At 43.6% G+C, this 18,036-nt stretch overlaps 1 protein-coding gene across 1 annotated transcript in view; it reads right to left on the bottom strand.

Annotated features, from left to right (window-relative positions):
- Positions 1–6,287, bottom strand: part of NEDD9 (neural precursor cell expressed, developmentally down-regulated 9) — a 179,126-nt gene extending 172,839 nt beyond the window's left edge. Inside the window, exon 1 of the mRNA XM_084794865.1 lies at positions 6,134–6,287. The gene's annotated coding sequence lies outside the window, so the exon portion shown is untranslated. The remainder of the gene's footprint in view (positions 1–6,133) is intronic.
- Between the last annotated feature and the right edge of the window lie 11,749 nt (positions 6,288–18,036).

Raw genomic sequence — 18,036 nt, 5'->3', positions numbered from 1 at the left:
GGAGAGATCCTTAAGCATCGGGGCTGTGTACTGGGGATGAGAATCAGTCAGTCATAGCTATTTCTTTACAAAAATTGCCCTCTGAAGTGTGCCAGTGTGCAGTGCAACCTCTGTGCTCTTCCCAGTCCTGACTGAAACCCTGGGGTGAAGCGCCCTCAGCTTCCCATGGCTATGACGAAGGCTTCACACAGTCATCTCCACAGAAGGAAAGTTTATTTTGACTCATGGTTTCAGAGTGTTCAGTTCTTATCATGGTTAATCTTCACTAGCAGCACGACTGGATTTAGAGCCACCTATGAGCCTTATCTTAGTGTATGTTTGTGACATATCTTAGTGTGTGCCTGTGATATATCTTTGTGCATGCCTGTGATATATTTTAGCATGTGCCTGTGATAAATCTTTGTGTACACCTGTGATATATCTTTGAGTCTGCCTATGATATATCTTTGTGTATACTTGTGATATATCTTAGTGTACGCCTATGATATTTCTTAGCATGTGTCTGTAATATATCTTTGTGTGTGCCTGTAGTATATCTTTGTGTATGCCTGTGATATATCTTTGGGTCTGCCTATGAGGGTCTTCTCTGAGTTTAGCTAAGGAGAAAAGACAAAAGTTGGATGTAGGTGGCACCATCCCATGGACTGGGGTGCAAGACTGAGCAAAAGGGAAAACGGGGGGTGCGGGGGAAGCCAGCTGAGTGTCAGCATCACCCTCTCTGATTCCTGACTGCAGCTGCAGTGTGGCCAGCCACCTCACGCCCCTGCTTCCCAGCTAGGGCCACTCTCGATGCCAAACCTCCTTCAGCATGATGGACCATATCACCTCTTGAACCATAAGTTTTTGTCAAATATTCTGTCAACAGCAATCAGAAAAGCTATTTTCTGCTCAGGGTCAGTTGCTCTGTTGGCTTTAGGCTTGTGACAGGGCTGCGTCTGTCTAATAGTGGCAACACATGACAAGGAAAACCAGAAACCCCATGGCCAGAAAACAAAAGGAATGCCTGGGGTCCCCAGCTCCCCTTCAAGGGCATTCATCCAGTGGCCTAATTCCCTCCTGATAACTCTCCTCCGCTGCAGGTTCCATCTTTTCAGTGGCACAATGAATGCCTTTAACATGTGGACCTTTGGGGCCAGTATCTAAGCTGCAGCAGATGGTGGCCTGCTGCTGCCTCTGAAGGTCACATTTCTTCAGAAAGGGTTGATGTCCTTTTGTTCTGTTTCCAAGCCCATGGCCTTGTGTGTCATCTCACAGCAAGCCAGCACAGACGCATTCACTGTGAGCAAATAGATGCCCAGTTCTGAAGAACCTGAACTAAATACCCTGATTTCAGAAGCTTGTTCTCTCTCTCTCTCTACACACACACACACACACACACACACACACACACACACACACACCAAACCTAGACTAATAAAATAAATAGTCACACAGAGAAACCAGTACGCACTGTTGAGTCATTCTGTATCTCCCAAAAGCAGTCACTTCTGAGGTAGTTCTCTTAACTGGGTGGCCATTAAAAGAGAGAGAGAAACGGCGAAGAACATGAAATAAGTGTGCACGAATGACTCTGGCCATTTTATTTTATTTGGAGTACAATTGCATGTAAGTTGTTCACTCTCATGGTCCCCAACAGCCGAGTTACATGTTCCGGTACCACTGAAAGCTATGTAATGGACACCATGCTGTGTGTAGGTGTTAGAATGTGATTCTCATGACCACATCCCTTAGATCTGTTGCCCCTGATGGACAATAAAGTCCATAAAATAAAAAAAATCTTTGCTCCTTTTCTTAGTATATTTCTATCTGTTTTGACAGGGCCATTTTAAATTTGATTGACATTAACTAAACTCACAGTACTTTTTGGCAGTATGAAGTCTACCACAAATACTTCAACTCCCTTTACTTAGACGTCCTCTTCCACCTCCATGTATGATCTACTTGAGGACTGGGGCTTGTCTGCCAGCTTCATGTTGAATTCTAAGGACCTAGAGCATCACTTGAATCATACTAGACCTGCAACGATTGTGAATAAATAATTACAAAGTTCCTGAAAAGCAGGACAGAATCCGAGACAGTTAATCTTATGCATCAACTTGGTTAGGCTAAAGATACACTGATAGTAACTATTCTGGAGATAGTTGTAAGATTTACAGGTAAATCAGTAGATTGCGAATATGTTAAGATGGCTAACCATAATATGTGTGTGGGGGAGGGGATCATTCAGTCAGCTGAAGGCTTTACTAGACAAAGACCTTCTCTTTCCTGAGCAAGAAGGCCTTGGACTTGAAATACAGCATCCTACTGGCTTGAGGCTTGCCAGCTTTACACTGAAGAATCAAATCCTCTCTCCTTACCTCTACACTTTGTGTACACACACACACACACACACACACACACACACACACACACACACACACAAATTAGATCTTTTTACAAAGGCCCAAATTAGATCTTTTCAGCTTTTTGGTGGTGCAAAGGAGATGCACAGTAGGAACCACACTTGGGGTTTTGAGTGCAGATCCTATAGATGTCTCCATGCGTTTGGATTCTCTCTCGTGATGCTGGGCAGCAGTGAACCACAACCTCCAGTCAGTCCGTGACCGTGACTTGCTGAAGCTGTGTCCCTTGGTGTGACTCAAGGTGCTAGCTTACTACTCTGCTTCCCAGGGTCACACAGAGTTAGCCACCTAGTCTCACTTCCTTCACATGTTTCCTCTCACTGAGAGTGAGGCTGTGGGTGGGGAATTCAGAGTCGTGAAGAATAGTCAAAGGGTTACCAGAGGTCCGCAGGCCACGCCATTGGCTGATGGTGTGACAGCAGAACAGCCCCCTGAACGGCAAAGAGAGGCAGCTGCAGGGAACACATCGATGGGAAACTCCCAAGTGAGGACCATAGGAGATCTGGATCTCTCTAGCCTCCTCAGTGTAGGATGACAGGGCTGCATGGCTGCTTTTGGCTCCTAAAATGTTTCCCTGACTTCAGGTTACACATTACATCTCTGCTGGCAGTATTTTGTGCCCGAGAAATTTGGGAGCCACTGTGCTTTCTTGACATCCTAACTTAGAGCCTGCATAGTGGCCAACTGCTTAACACTGTAAATTCATAGAGCCAATGGACTGCCATGAGTTCACGTGATAGAATGCTATCCTGCTGTGAAAGTAACCACTAAGCAGCCATCAGTCAATCAATCAAAATCAATCTCTCTCTCTCTCTCTCTCTCTCTCTCTCTCTCTCTCTCTCTCTCTCTCTCTCACACACACACACACACACACACATACACACACACACACATATATACACACTCACACACACACATGGCCATGTACATTTTCAGATGAGCCAAACAGACTGTGCTAGTACATACTGAAAATATTGCTGAGGCTAAAATCAGTGGACTAAAAGAATGAAGCAGGAAAAAAAAATCAAAATTTAAAAATGATGTGACTCCAACTAGATTAAGACCATAGCTGTCATCTTGTGCCATGTAAAATGATGCAATGTTTCACACTCTGGAAGCTTTGCTCAAATGATTTTTGGAGGAGGCAGATCAACAAAGGAAGATAGAAGTCGTTTGCAGCAGGATGTCCTTTTGGAGAAATGTCTCATACATGTCACAAGGAACTTTTCCTGAGGTTGTGCATGTGATCTCTCTCCAGGATGACGTCAGAGAGGTGAGGAATGCCACCCACCCCCACCCGCACTGTAGTCCTTGAATAGATAGGGGAAGATTGGAATCCAAGATATCTCAGGACAAGGGCAGATGGCCTTTGGATAACAGAACTAAACCGCAGACGTGTGATGGGCTACGTGTACAATGACGTCCCATCCCATTCTGGTGATGCTGTAAGAAGTCCTGCCCCCTCATCAGGTCACAGTCACTATGCCGTCCTGTACTTCACCATTCATCTGTGCACAGTGGTGCTGAGTGAACCATCTGCCAATCAGATCCTAGCCTGGCATACCCAGCGTAAGCGCAGCACGTGGTACATAAGTCAGCTGCAGCTGGCTTAGGCAATCACTGTCCTGTGCGTCTTTTACTGTTCGAGGGCTCTCACTCTTACAACACAAGTTGACGCTATATTCCGCCATCTGACCCCCAGCAGCAGCCCTCCTTGTTCCCTGCACCCCTCCATGCAATCTCTAGTGCTTGTTGTAACTTTGTGTTATTTTCTTCACTATGGCTGCAGGAACAAGAGGCTGTCCCACATGCACACGTTATGTAGTCTATAGCAGTGGTTCGCAACCTTCCTAACGCTGCGGCCCTTTAACACAGTTCTTCATGTTGTTGTGACCCCCCAACCATACTTTATTTTCATTGCTGCTTCATAACTGTAATTTTGCTACTGTTAAGAACCATACTGTAACTATCTGATATGCAGGATATCTGATTTATGCTATGTGACCCTGGGAAAGGGCTGTTTGATGTGGTTTGTGTGACTGTCAGTGGGGTTCAGGACACAATGCTTCAAAATGTGACTTCAGGAACCCACCAAAATACACCCTCTAAAGTATGCCCCTATGACATGTTGTCTATTGCGAGGGACTATTTCAAGAAGTCGCAGATATGGGAGCTTTGACACTTCCTTGTTTATATAAGAAACTACATCTGCTTGGGGGAAAAAATATCTCATTTATAAACGTGTCTCCTTATCTTACAGGAAAATGATTAAATCAATGGAGGTTCTGACGCATACAGAAGGTCCTGGGAAGCCGGAGTGACGTCACCTTCCTTTCATTTTGACAATGGACATCAAGCCATTTGCAGGTTTTTCTCTTCACTGTCACGTTATTGTCCCATCACCTGCTAGAAACCCAGACCCCTAGATTTCTCCCTGCAGGTCAGGATGGCACATGAACCTCTGTCACCTGCCTGCTGCTTTGAGGCTTCTGGTTGTGTGTAACATATAATTAAATTTGTTTTCTCTCTGGTTAATATGCCAAGTTAATTCACAGGCTACCCAGGCAAGGAACTTTGAAGTACAGAAGAAAGCAACGCTCCCTTCCCGGTGTTAATTACTGTCTGCTTCTCTCCTGCAGATATGCTTGTTCCCATTTCTACAGCACTTTTTTTTTTAACTTAAAATATGGCTTGGAATTCTGAGCACTCTCCAGATAGGTGTTGAACAAAGTCATTTACTGATGGGACGTAGTGGGGCTCTAATTCAGAATCAACTGTGCATTGCCCTCCCTCTGTCCTTAGTCTCGTTCTTAGAATGAGAACGGCCCTGGAAACAACCAAGTCTGGAACAAAACAGAGATGAGAAGAAAAGGGCATTTGGTTGGGCTACAGTATTCTTTCCAGAACAATTGTTCTTTCCACCCAATTCCAAATGGGAAACCAAATTCTAGGGAAAAGAGGAGTACCCCAAAAGGAAGTTTGAAAGACTGGGGCCTCAAATCTCCCTTACCATAGAAAAGGCTACTGGCCAATGTGTCACAGTTTTTACTATATATGACCTTTCCCCCTTGTGTGTGTTCTTCATTTTTAGAGACATTCCAAGAAAAAAAAAAAGAGGTGGGCACTTCAAACCCTTTGCAAAACAAACAAAAAGAAGAGAAAATAAAGGGAAAGGGTTAAATAAATGAATACAGAGCAAAGCAAGACTGGAGTCATCAGTGTGGCCCAGGACAGCCAGAGTGTAATTTGAACTCCTTAAAAAGAGTGTGAACTTCTCTACAGAGTTGGGACACACATAACACCTGGGGTCAGTCACAATTTCTTAACCCGCGCCCCTACCCCAGAGAAAATGAAAACAACACAGACACAAACAACTGTACTCTATGCTTGAAGGGCTGAAATAATTTAAGAGCTTATCTCCTCCAGGGCTAGTTCCGGTGGAGACAGCAGGCGGGGAGGAGTCCTGTACTTACACACCAGGAAGCGCGGAAATAGGATGATTTAAAGAGTGGGAGTCGTCATCAGACTTTCACATGACCTAGAACCAGAGATTCCAGGTCTGCTCCAGGTCAAACCGCCTCCTGGGTCAACCTGAACCCTCCCCTCCGCTGTTAAGGGGGTGTTAACAGTGGAGACATGGCCGGATGTCTGACACCAACACAGGAAGTAAGAATCTGAACACATTCCAGCCCTACCCTCAGCCCAAGCCATAGCAAGTTGCTGGCACTCACCCGAAGGCAGAACCACAGTAGGTAGACCATCTTGTGACGCTGGCTACGTTGCTGTCTCCTGGGTAGGCAGGCAGGAGTGGGAGCAGGTCCCTCTGTCACTCTGCAGCTGCCCTGCTTGCATCTAAAGGCAGCTGACAGCTCTTCTCTGCTGAACAACCACACCCGTAGGATGTGAGTGGTCTGTGATGTGTGGGGTTTTCTTTCCGGTTGCTGAGAGGCGATGCTGTCTCAATTCACTTCCGCTCTAGACCATTGCTGCCGCCTCCTCCTCCTCCTCTTCTTCCTCCTTCTCTTCTCTTCCTCTTCTTCCTTCTCCTCATTCTTCTACTTCTTTTTCTCTGTCAGACTTCCCGATAAGCTGGGGATGCTTTGTGATTTTTGAGTAAGGTAACAAAACTAATTTTTACAGGCTGCCTTTCCTGTTGTTTGAAACAGGGGAGAGATCTTAATGTTGAGATTCAGTTCTCTTGAACTGGTGTTTCTGGACTGGACTGCAGCAAAATAAGGGCTATTTTAGAAGCCAACTGGATCCAGTAGTTTTTTGTTTATATGGACTAAATTTGTTCTGGAGGTTTTCCCCCTGTAAATTGACATAGAACATTCTTACATATAATACATATTATTGAGCTTGTGGAGTATTATAGGTGATGATCTTTGGGCTGTATCCCCAGTTGAAGAATCTCCAACTTACAACATAGTAAGAATCAAAGATTTGGACCTGTGGAAGGGAAGTTGAAAGCTCTCTAGTCCCAATCCCTTTTTCCTCCGTTCTACTATTACCTACTTTTATCTGAGTGGCAGAGAAGTGAAACACCCAATCAGAGGCAGGCTCTATGTTGCACACTTTTGTCCCTCAACATCCTCACATGAGCAATGGGAAGAGGCATCAAGCATCATAAGAATTGACCTGGTTAGCATCTGGCATAAAATAAGAATGATGTGAGTGTTTGATATCGTTATCAGGGCCAAATTAGCATCTTTCAACCTAGATCTTTGCTTTCTTCTTTCCCTTCCTGCTTCCTATTTCTGAGGATTACCCAGGGAGTTACTTGTGGACATAGAAGATCCAGAGAAAAGAGGATTATTTGAACAGCAAATGTTCCTAAACACCCGTTGGTGCCTGGTGTTCCTCTTCAGCACAGCCTGATATTGTGAGGCTCCTCTCCATCTTCAAGAGATTCCAATGGCAACCCAAAGTCCACCCTAGGGAACTAATGAGTTTATTCGGGTTACTTACAGAGCATGCATGAGGGGTATTGGGCATGAGCATGGGTGACCTCAAAGCAGCCACAGTGGAAAGTCTGTACCCAACATGGATGGTGGCTTTCCTGGGGCTGTGTAGAATGAGGCTCCTTCCCTATTCCTTCTCATCTGTATTGGCTGAGGGAAGTGGCAAGAGACTCAAGAGGGTCCCCTCCACCCCTCTCCTTCTTTGGGGGAACCTCATTAGTCCACAAGCCCAGCTGTGATGCTCTTTTGTGAGTAGGCCCAACTGAACTCCTGAAGATGGTCCCAGTTTGGCTCAGAGGGCAGTTGCGGACACCAGTTCCTTATCAAGACAAAGGAAAATCTGCATTTGGTCTCCACCTCATAGTCTCAGTTTATGTTTTCTTTTACACTCTCATGACCCCCACCGTGTGTGTGTGTGTGTGTGTGTGTGTGTGTGTGTGTGTGTGTGTGTGAGATGTGTCATGAATCCAGAGCCTTAAGCATAGTGACTATATGATGAATCTACCACTACACTGCACCCTCCCTCTAATTCTGTTGCTTTGTTTTACTGTCCTGTACCACTCCACTGAAATTCAAATCCATGCCATTTATCTTTAAATGCCTGAGATGGCAAGTATCTCACTGAAGAATATTCTACCCATAAACAGACACCATTTTGGACAAATCGAGAAATACAGCTCAGCTCAAGCCCTGCAGAGCTACACTAGTAGCTAACATACCCATCACATCTCCACATGCGTACGCAGAAGAACCACTGAACTATTCTCTCTTACTCTTACGAATCAGCCTTGAACACATGCTATGTATCCAGACCTCGTCTTGGCTCTGAGTAGATTAATCTGTTTTCTAGCTGTTGTTTAATAGTACAGTCTTTATAATGAACTGGTAGGGCAGAGGAAAAGGCCTGTACATGTTTTGTCTAAGTATTGCTGTATGCATTTCTCATTATTAAAGGATTATTTCTTCATTGGACATTTAATCCTGATGTATAATTTAAATGTATGAACATTGGCATGTAATTTACAGTTTTATAGTATCACAAATGTCTTCAGTGTCTCCTTGTAAAACTATGGTACACTAGTATACGGAAGAGTGTAGGCGGCTTGTGCATACAATATTAGGACTCATAGCTTATCCACTGATCTTTCTTCATATCTAGATGCCCGATTCTCTCTCTGTTGAGATGTATGTTTGAGGAATATAGGTGTCTGTGTTCATGCATGAGTGTGTGTGTGTGCATGCGTGAATGTGTTTGTGTGGGTTCAGTTGTACTTGTTCATAAGTACGTATGTGGAGGCCAGAGGTTAAGGTTGAGTGTATTCCTCCATCACTTTCCAACTTATATTTTGAAGCAGGGTCTCTCACTGAACCTGTTGCTCACCAATTCAGCTAGCCTGGCTGACCAACTGACAAGCCTCTGGGATCCTCCTGTCCACATGCAGCACCAGGGTTACAGGCATGCTGGCTACATCTGGCTTTTGTGTGGGTGCTGGGGAACTGAACTCGGGTCATTGTGTTTGCACAGCAAGCACTTTCCCTACTGAACCATCTCCTTAGCCCTCCACTGAGGTCTTCAGACTGGAAAGAGAATGTTCAAAGACAAGTGAGAATTAGTTTAGAAAAGCAAGTTAGTATTTTTCAGAGTTGATAAGATGTAGGATTTCTATACATGTTTTCTTACTTGGGATCTTGGATTTTTTTCCTTCTGCTTTTTGTCTTTCTTTCTTTCTTTCTTTCTTTCTTTCTTTCTTTCTTTCTTTCCTTCTTCTTTCCTGTTTGATTAGTGGCAAGTAATTCTGCTTGTCAAAATTTTTAGGAACTACAGATGGTTCTCACACATCCACAAAAAGCAAGTCATTTGAACTACTCACTGCGAAGAAGACAGTGTTTACATTTTTCATCTGCACTTAAACACTCTCCCTGGCTGCTTTAATTGGCTTCTTTATGCTGTCCCATTGGCTGAAATCTCAGTTAACACCACAAAGTGGTTTACAGCTCTCTGCTAAGCAGCTGCCAAACTCCAGACAACTGCTTGGACTTTGTCATGGATGCTTGGTCTAGGGACAAATGTTGCGTGGAATGGTGAGGAAAGGAAAAGTGACGAGCACTTAAGTTGAGTGGGCTGGACAAGGTGTACAGGCGTAAGTGTGTACGGTTCCCATTTGTTTGCCTCATTTCCTTCCACAACTGAAAGCATTACCAGCGACTGATAGTCAGCTCTTCACTAAAGAACCCAAATAAGTATGCTCAAGTGTCTGTTTAGCAAGTTTGTTAAGAACAAAGTTGTCTGTCATTTCCTTGCCTTATCCCTGCTTAGGCATGAGAGTCAGCACTGTGCTATTCCTTTTTTTTTAGTTGGAGGGAAAATTTAATTCAAGATCTAGCTTCTTTGCCCATTCAGAGCCTATGTGTACCTGCAGGCTCCCTGGAGCGTCCCTGAACATTTGTAATCTCTCAGTCCGTAGGGCACTGACTCTACTTCAGTGGAGATAAATCTTTCCTTAAGAGAAATTATGACCCAGCAGGGCCATGGTCTGAATGTGTGGTTGCAAATCCATGCATTAGAAACTTAATCCTTAGTCGTGCACAGTGGCACATGCCTGTAATCCCAGCAATTGGGGAGGCAGAGGCAGGGGGATCTCTGTGAGTTCAAGGCCAGCCTAGTCAACAAGACGGGTGCAGAACAGCAAAAACTACACAGAGAAACCTTAGCTCAAAAGAGAAAGGAAGGAAAGATGGAAGGAAAGAAAGAAAGAAAATCTTCAATTTCACATAGCATTGATCATTTGGAGGTAGCTGAGATTAAATAAGGTCTTGGGGATGGGACCCCTGTAACGGTGTTAGTGGCTTCATAAAAACAGGAAGAGGGGCCCGGTCTAGCATTCTGTTCTGCCTCCTAGAGCAATAACCTCCAGCAGCTTAGGATGCAGCAGGAAGGCCTTCACCATAAACCGAACTGAGCTGGTACCCAGTCTTGGACATGCCAACTTGTAGATCCACTGGCCAAATAAACTTCCCTTCTTTACAAATACTATTTATGGCTTGGGAGAACTTCACTGCTTCTTGAATAATACTTCTCACTCTGCCCATTTTTTATCCTGTCCAACCAGAGCATCAAACACCACCAAGAATGATGCCAGTGGCCACCATCTTGAAGAGTGGTTATTAAGGGGTAAGCGACATTTGCATAGATGAAGCTCTCCTGGCTTAGAGACAAGTGTGTGAGGAAGCACGGGCACAGACAGAGACCAGCAGAAGGAAGACTGAATTCTTTGTAAGAGACAATGGGTGGAAACTCTGAAAGATTCTGATTTATTGAAAGCACTTCTCTTCGCATTCAGGTATCTGGCAAACACTAATTTTATTTTGTAACTTGTGTTTTGCTTCCGTATCTTTCTGTAACTTTTCGCTTTAAAAAAAAAAGCAACATTGATTTAACATGGTAAAAAGAGATGATATATGCATTTTCATTCTAAAATTAGCCTTTACTAGATTGCATGTGTACTTTGTATAATATATATAATATTAATATAGTGACACATGTAGATATTTAGTGTGGGATTTAAAAACCAGCTACTGATTGACAGGGCTTCTCCAGTAAAATATAAATCCAGCATTTTAAACTTATCTACTCTTTAAATTTTCTTAAAGTCACTTACTTCTTTACTGGAAAATAACCATTTTTTTTTTACTTCAAAAAACAAAAGTCAAAATCAAAATTTTAACACCACACTTAGTACATTTCTCTTGTAACACGCTAATTTGGTAAACCAGGTTTCAGTTCTATTGACCATCGGCTCTAATTTCAGTTCTCTTTTGCCTTTTGCCCACAACAAACCCTTGCTCCGTTTCAGACGCATTCTACCGGGACCCTCTGCAAGTATTTATAGAAACATACGTGGCATTGGGAAGTTACAGGCCATGCATCATGTGCAGTCTTGCCCTTGAACGTGCTATGCAAACAGCATGAAATGAAACCATCCCACACAATTTCTGAGGGAAGGGAACCAGCAGCCACTCTGGTTTCACAGTCACCTGAAGGCACACTCATTCTTGAGACTAGGGGAGGTCAAAGTTACAGAGCTGCCTTAGCGGGCTGGAAAGGTTGAGTTCCTCCTCTGTTCAGTTGGCTTCGGCTGACTTGTCTTCTGAATCCTCAGAAACGAAGCTCGCCATCCCCCCAGTCAGCTCTGAAAAGAGACTCCCAGGTCCAACACAGAAGATCAACCTTATCTGATAAAGCCCTTTGGTGGATTTTTCCCTTTTTGCCTACTTGGCTATGCAACCAAAAAAGTGACGTCAAGCCACACCCCGTCTCAGCCACGTATTATCTGCCATCCCTGATTGCCACCGCAGGCACAGAAAAGGGCTGCCAGGGCTGTGCACTTTCTCCCCCGACTCCTTTTCATCCCTTCAGCTCCCCCATCACCACCTTATGAGAAGCAATTACTACTTTTAAATCAACGTTTTTTTTTTTTTTACTAATAACCCCGGTAGCATCTGCTTATTTTATTTAGTTTGCATAGAGCAGTTTATAATAAGATAATAGCAATTTCAATGGTATCCAATCTGTTCTTTTCTTCCCATCACTTTCCTGTCACAAGAACAAAGCTCTTTGTCTACATTCTCCTTGTATGCATCCCCTGCTGCACGCACCCTGATTGGTTTGTCTTTTCGCCTTCCTTCTACATTCTCTGGTCTGAAACTTCTGCTGTTTACTTGCCATGCCCCTGCTCCTTGCTGCATTCCTTTCATCCGCATGCATGCCTCCCATCCCTGGCTCCTCACTGCTGTTCTGCCTAATCCATCCTTGGTAATTTAGATGATGGAGCCACTAGATAGTAGAGAGGTAGGCCGGGCTGGAGCATGGCTCAGTGGTGGAGGACTCGCTTACCATTTGTGAGTCCCTCCCTCCCTAGTTCAATCCCCATCACTGGAACCTAAAGGAACCGCCTCTCACGTCTACCCGGCTTGGTCCTCTCCTCTGTGGTTCCGTAAAGCCTCTTCCTCTTACCTGTTGCCTAAGTTTCACTGTTAGACTTGCATTCACTTTCCTGCTCTTGGTGGGGGTGCCCATCTCATCCAGATCAGGAAAAGGCCTCCCCGCATGTGCTCCTGACTCACAGCATTGCCATGCATTTAATCTCAGCTGCAAAACCCTAAACTCCAGGTAGCTGGGCAGGGAAAGGCTCTGGCAACACAAGCCTAACGTGTTCATCATACACGCTCACAGTAATGCATAAAAGTTAACTCCAGTTGCTTTGTAAATAATAACAACAACAACAACAACAACAACAACAAAAACAAACCTCAAAACCTACTGACCCATTCAGGTTTCTCTGTGCACACCCCAGCCACCACTTAGCTTAGGCTCGCATTGCTTGGACTCCTAGGACAATTCTTAACTGTGATGTCCATCTTCTAATGTCCATACAGAGAAGGGCATGTGGTGGGTCCAACAGACTGAGTATTAGTGTTTCTCCAAATTCATTTGCTGAAATGCACCCTCTATTGTGATCATAATAAGTAAGGTATGTCCTGAAAAGTGATTAAGATGTGAAGGGTGCCACCCCGTGACTGCTATCATACACATATAAAAAAGTTTCAATGGAGTTTGTTTGTCCTTTACCACTGGTGGCCACACAGCTGGAAAGCATCACCTGTGAGAACCAGCAGTCTATACAGACCAGCCAGCACCATGATCATGAAGGCCCCATTGCTTAGAAGCCATCCAATGTAAGCTATTGCTGCAGCTTGAAGAGACAAAGACAGCAGCCTCTCAGGAGACATCAACCAAAGAGTATCTCCACAGTAGTTGATAGCCCCAGACATCTCCTGCCACATCCTCCTTAAAGACTTCTACCAAGTCCTTGTTACCTACAAAACAAAACTGAAGTGACTCAGGACCCATGCTGTTTTCTCAGGGTCTCTCGGGCCTTGTCTAAATCACTGGTCACTTTTCACATCATGGAACACACCGTTCTCATGTGCTCTGTGACTTCTCATGATTATAGTATGGCCTCGAAAGCCCTTCTTCCTTCTCTTTTTGGTAGCATGGAGTGTCCTTCAACATCATATGACCCGAAGAATTACCTTTTCCTCCATCATTGTCACTTCGCTTATCATAAAACGTCACAATGGCAACTTCATCTCCTGGGGTTCAAGGCTTCCAAGGCCAAGACAATGTGATATGTTCGTCTTGTTGACTGAATTAAACATTTTGCGATGTAGTCCTTGGAAGCTCCTCATTAGATTCGCCTAGGATGCTGTAGACTCCCTGACTAAACTGTGGAACTGCTGGATCTATTTATCTGGGGAGAGGCTGCAGGATGCTCTTGGGTAATTCCTGTTTGTTGGGGAACACATCTATGGTGGAGATTGAATCTTCGATAAGTAAAAACATGATTGAAAATACTAAGATCTCTACTCCTAAAACTCTGCCCTCTTTTCTCCTTCTGTCTGGGGCTGTAGCTTATCAGGTGACAGACCCAGGTATTTGGCTCAGCACAGATCAAAGTGACTTAATGGGAACCAGCTCTGCATTGTTCTTAACTGAGTCATGTAAAGTATTCATTGTCCTGCCCAAATGCCAAACTGCAGTTAGGGTCATTTAGAGTCCGGAAGATGGTTGGCTGTGATAAAGGACTCAGACATTCTTGCTCAAGTGGGAAACTAGCATTTGTGAGCACACTCTACATTTTTAGCTCAGCAAAGCCATGTTCTTAAGTGGTTCACAAGGGTCTTCTAATGAGCTCTCCAGCTCCCTTTACTGTGCTTATCAGCAATGAAAATAACTCTATTCTGGTTAATAGTCCTTCCCCAGTAGCTTTGGGTTGACTGGGAATGTGCCGTAGAGAGCTTTTCTGGCTATAGATGAGGTGAACAACTCTGAGCATGGACAAGGCTTGTGTTGGCCACAGCATCTCTAAAATGCCCTCTGAGGTATCCTTTTAATGTTGCTCTCTATCATCATCTTGAGATGTGTTGTAAAATGGACTATGTCAAGAAACATCACAAGACTTAGGCCATCTGAAAGACCTCAGAATGACACAAAGGATACTTAGACTTGCTTGTTAACAAAAGAGGAAACTATTTTAAAAGGCAGTGCAGAGTCAGCACACCTACTTCTGCTTATATAAGCAAAGGACTTGACATTACTATGTTAAAGAGTTATCGGTCCTCCCAAATTCATGTAATATAATTTTCTGCAACCAAAGTATGGGGCCTCCCTAAGAGTCATTGGTTGGATGAACTGATGGAGGAAAAAGGTGGTTCCTATGCACTGGGGAGTTCTAAGCAGCCTAGAAGGAGAAGGAATCTTTCTTTTGTGATAACATGGACAGAGAACATTATGATAAGTGAAATAAGCCAGGTACAGGCCAAAAACCATCTGTTCCCATTTATATGTATTGAACTTATGAAGTACAAAGACAAAGAGTGATTATCAGTACTAGAGATATTGGCCAAAGACCAGAAAGGCATAGGCAGGAAAAACAATAAATATTCAAGGTGATAGATATGGTAACTGGCTTGATATCATTCCACATGGTGGTGTATACATACCATACAATCACTGTGTACCCCTATAATTATATATAACTAGTGACAGCCATATATAATAATAATATAAAAAGAACAACTACAGGTAACAAAAGTAGATAATACATTAAAACCATACGTAGATGCTGTGTGTCCATAATAGGCAACTGATAGGTAGAAAAGAAGAAAGAAGAAGACAGCAGGAGTGACTTGCTATTACTCTTTGTTATCTGCATGTATAATCGTTGGGTCCTCTACATCAATACAGAATAGCTATTAAGCCACCTCCTAGATGGCTCATACAACACAGCACCTGAGCAGAGAATGAGGGGTCGTTGATTTTGTTTTAATATGAATTACATACTCTCTAATATTTCCATTATTTATTCATATCTCAAATAATATACTCTCAATGATGAAACTACAAAGCCTTAGTCATCCAAAAAAGGTGATGTAATCAATGTTGAACCAGAGTACACATTCCTTTAGACATAACCCTATGTGTGTTCAGTGTGATCTAATATAATGTTTGGTTTTCTATGCTCCCATATCAAGTTACTACAAACACAGCAGCTTAACACAGCACGTATTCATCATCTTTTGTTTCTGAGGGTTAGAAGTCCAACACAGATGTAACTGAGTAAGGTTAAGGAGTCAACATAGCAGGGCTCCTATTCTCTAGATGGAGGAAATCTGTTTGCTCCTCTTTTTTTACATTCCTTGGCTCAATGTCACCTTCTTCCATCTCTATAGCCTCTATGTTGTTCCTCACATCACATTTTTCTGGGCACATCTCCTCTTTACTACAGCTGGGAAGATTTCAATCTTATTTTAAGGACCTATTTATTAGCATAGTTTTAACTCTATTTTATTTAGGTTCTTATATTGCTTCCTCCTTTCTAACTCTTATCCACCCTAATCCCTTCCAACCTCCCAACACTAGGTAGGAGAGGAAGAAAGTTGGAGGGGGAAAGTGGTGATGTATGTCTTTTTAGACTACTTCCTGCTGTTTAGGGACATAGTTCCTTGGGGCAAGTCCAATCTTTGTAGTGAAGGTATCAAGTAGTGCAGCAAACCAGCAAACCAACTATAGCAAACACAGCCGCAGGATGAACCAGGAATAGTAGGAGAGCAGTGGCTGCCATAGACTCTCTCGGGGTTCTGGCATTTATACCTTCTCACAAGTTCTCAGAATTAAACTATCTGCACCTGGCACAAATCATACCCCTGTTAGAGCACAAGACAATCCTAGTTAATGGCCGTGGACAAACTGGAGCAGCCCCATATCCTATACCTGGAATTAAGGCACAAACATATTCACACAACACAACTGGATTTTCAAAGAAACCGAACGTCTCACTAGACCTATGCAATTAGACCAGACTAACATGAATACTAGAGAAGCCTATCTCCAGGTCTCTAATTTAGTTACAACTGCAAAATCTTGTCATGTAAGGTCACATATTTTCATGTCCTAGGAATCAGGACATGGACCCACTTATGGTCATTTCTCTGCCTGTCACACATTGAGACAAGACAATGGGTATTTGTGGAGACTGAGTGAGTTATCCCAGGTTACAAAGCCGACAATTCTTTGTTAAACTCAGATGGCAGTATTTGATGTAATCAGACTCTTAACCAATGACACTATGATGAAAGGAGAATGTTATGGAAAAGAGCAGAGGATTCGAATGAACTTGAGTCAAGCCTTTCAGACGTAAACACTTTGTTCCTCCTGCAAATACCACAGTCTTATCTATTTCTCAACAGCAGGCCCCCATGACAATACAATAGAAGGCTTCCTGTGTCTACGGCCACTGTTGGTACTTCTCATAGCCCTTTCAGCTTCCTCCAATGTCTCTCATCATCACTTGTCCTGCCTCTTGGCTTCCACCAGTAGTCCCTCCATGGCAGTCTCTTGGATCCTGAACTGTGTCACCATTTATATATCTACCTGTAAGTCAGCGTCAAGCTTCCTGAATGAGAAGATCTAAGCTAGTCTGCTTGTGGCTCGCCGTCACTGAACATGTGCTGTGTAGAAGTGGTCTATTGGGTTATGTGTCTGGCTGTGGGACAGCTTATGGACAGCTGTCTTCATAACCAACTGTGTTTTCTGGTCCCATCAGCCAGGATCATGAGGATCAAATAGAATCAACTGCATGTAAGAAGTGGAGTAATGGTGGAAGATAAATGGTGCTTAAGTAAAAGCTCACAAAAAGAGACAAGGATGGCCACTATATAATGCTAAAGGAGTTTAATTCAGCAAGCTACTGGAACAATCATAAACACTCATCTACCCAACATGGAGGCAACCTAAATATATAAATCAAGCATTAATACATATAAAGGGGTGGATATGAGCAAGACACTTTGTAGACATGCATGAAACTGCTCAAGAATACATACAAGATAGCCCAAAATAAATCGATGTAAAGGGAGAGTCAGGCTTTTGTACAACTCTGGTTGGAGTCTCTAACACCCCTTTCTACAATGGGCTGGTGACTCAGCCAGAAAGTCAACAAAAGAAACCTGTGATTTGAACTTCTCTCCAGACCAAAAGGATAAAATGTGCCTGCATATAAGAAATCACGTGTGGCCACTTATCTCGGAGGAGGGCTGTGAGCAAAACATTTCTTCTCAATACACCTCTGCACATACCAAAGCTGAACGGTAGCTGAGAAGCACAGGAGGCCACTCCAGACAGATGAAAAGGGGGTGGAGGGAGAGGAAGAGAATGGTCCCCGGGGGCTACAGCCGAACCCAGACATTCTGAAAACAGGGGAGGTCATTACATTCAGCGCTTCAAGGCTCTAATTGCTGATCTTTACAAAAGAGGCCATCCAAGTCTATGGAAGTTCAAATTTTATTTCTTTTCTTTCTTTCTTTTTTTTAATCAGTAAGCAGAACCACAGCTTTCTCCCCAAAACCACACAGGACCTTGCACAACTGGCCTTTGCAAAACAAATGCTGATAGGTCTGAACTGCATGAATGTGTTTATGTATCTGCATTAACTGCCCCCACCCCCAAAAGTGGTCTCCTTAACTGGCAAAAGAGTGACTCTCGACAAGATCCAAAGATAAAACATTCCCTTGCATCCTCTGAGCCTGCCTCTGCCATGTTGGTAGAAGAAATA

This window comes from Acomys minous, assembly GCF_964271855.1.
Source record: "Acomys minous genome assembly, chromosome: 9".
Taxonomy (NCBI): Eukaryota; Metazoa; Chordata; class Mammalia; order Rodentia; family Muridae; genus Acomys; species Acomys minous.
Note: the sequence above shows the minus strand (reverse complement) of the source record. Positions and strands in the feature narration are given on the sequence as shown.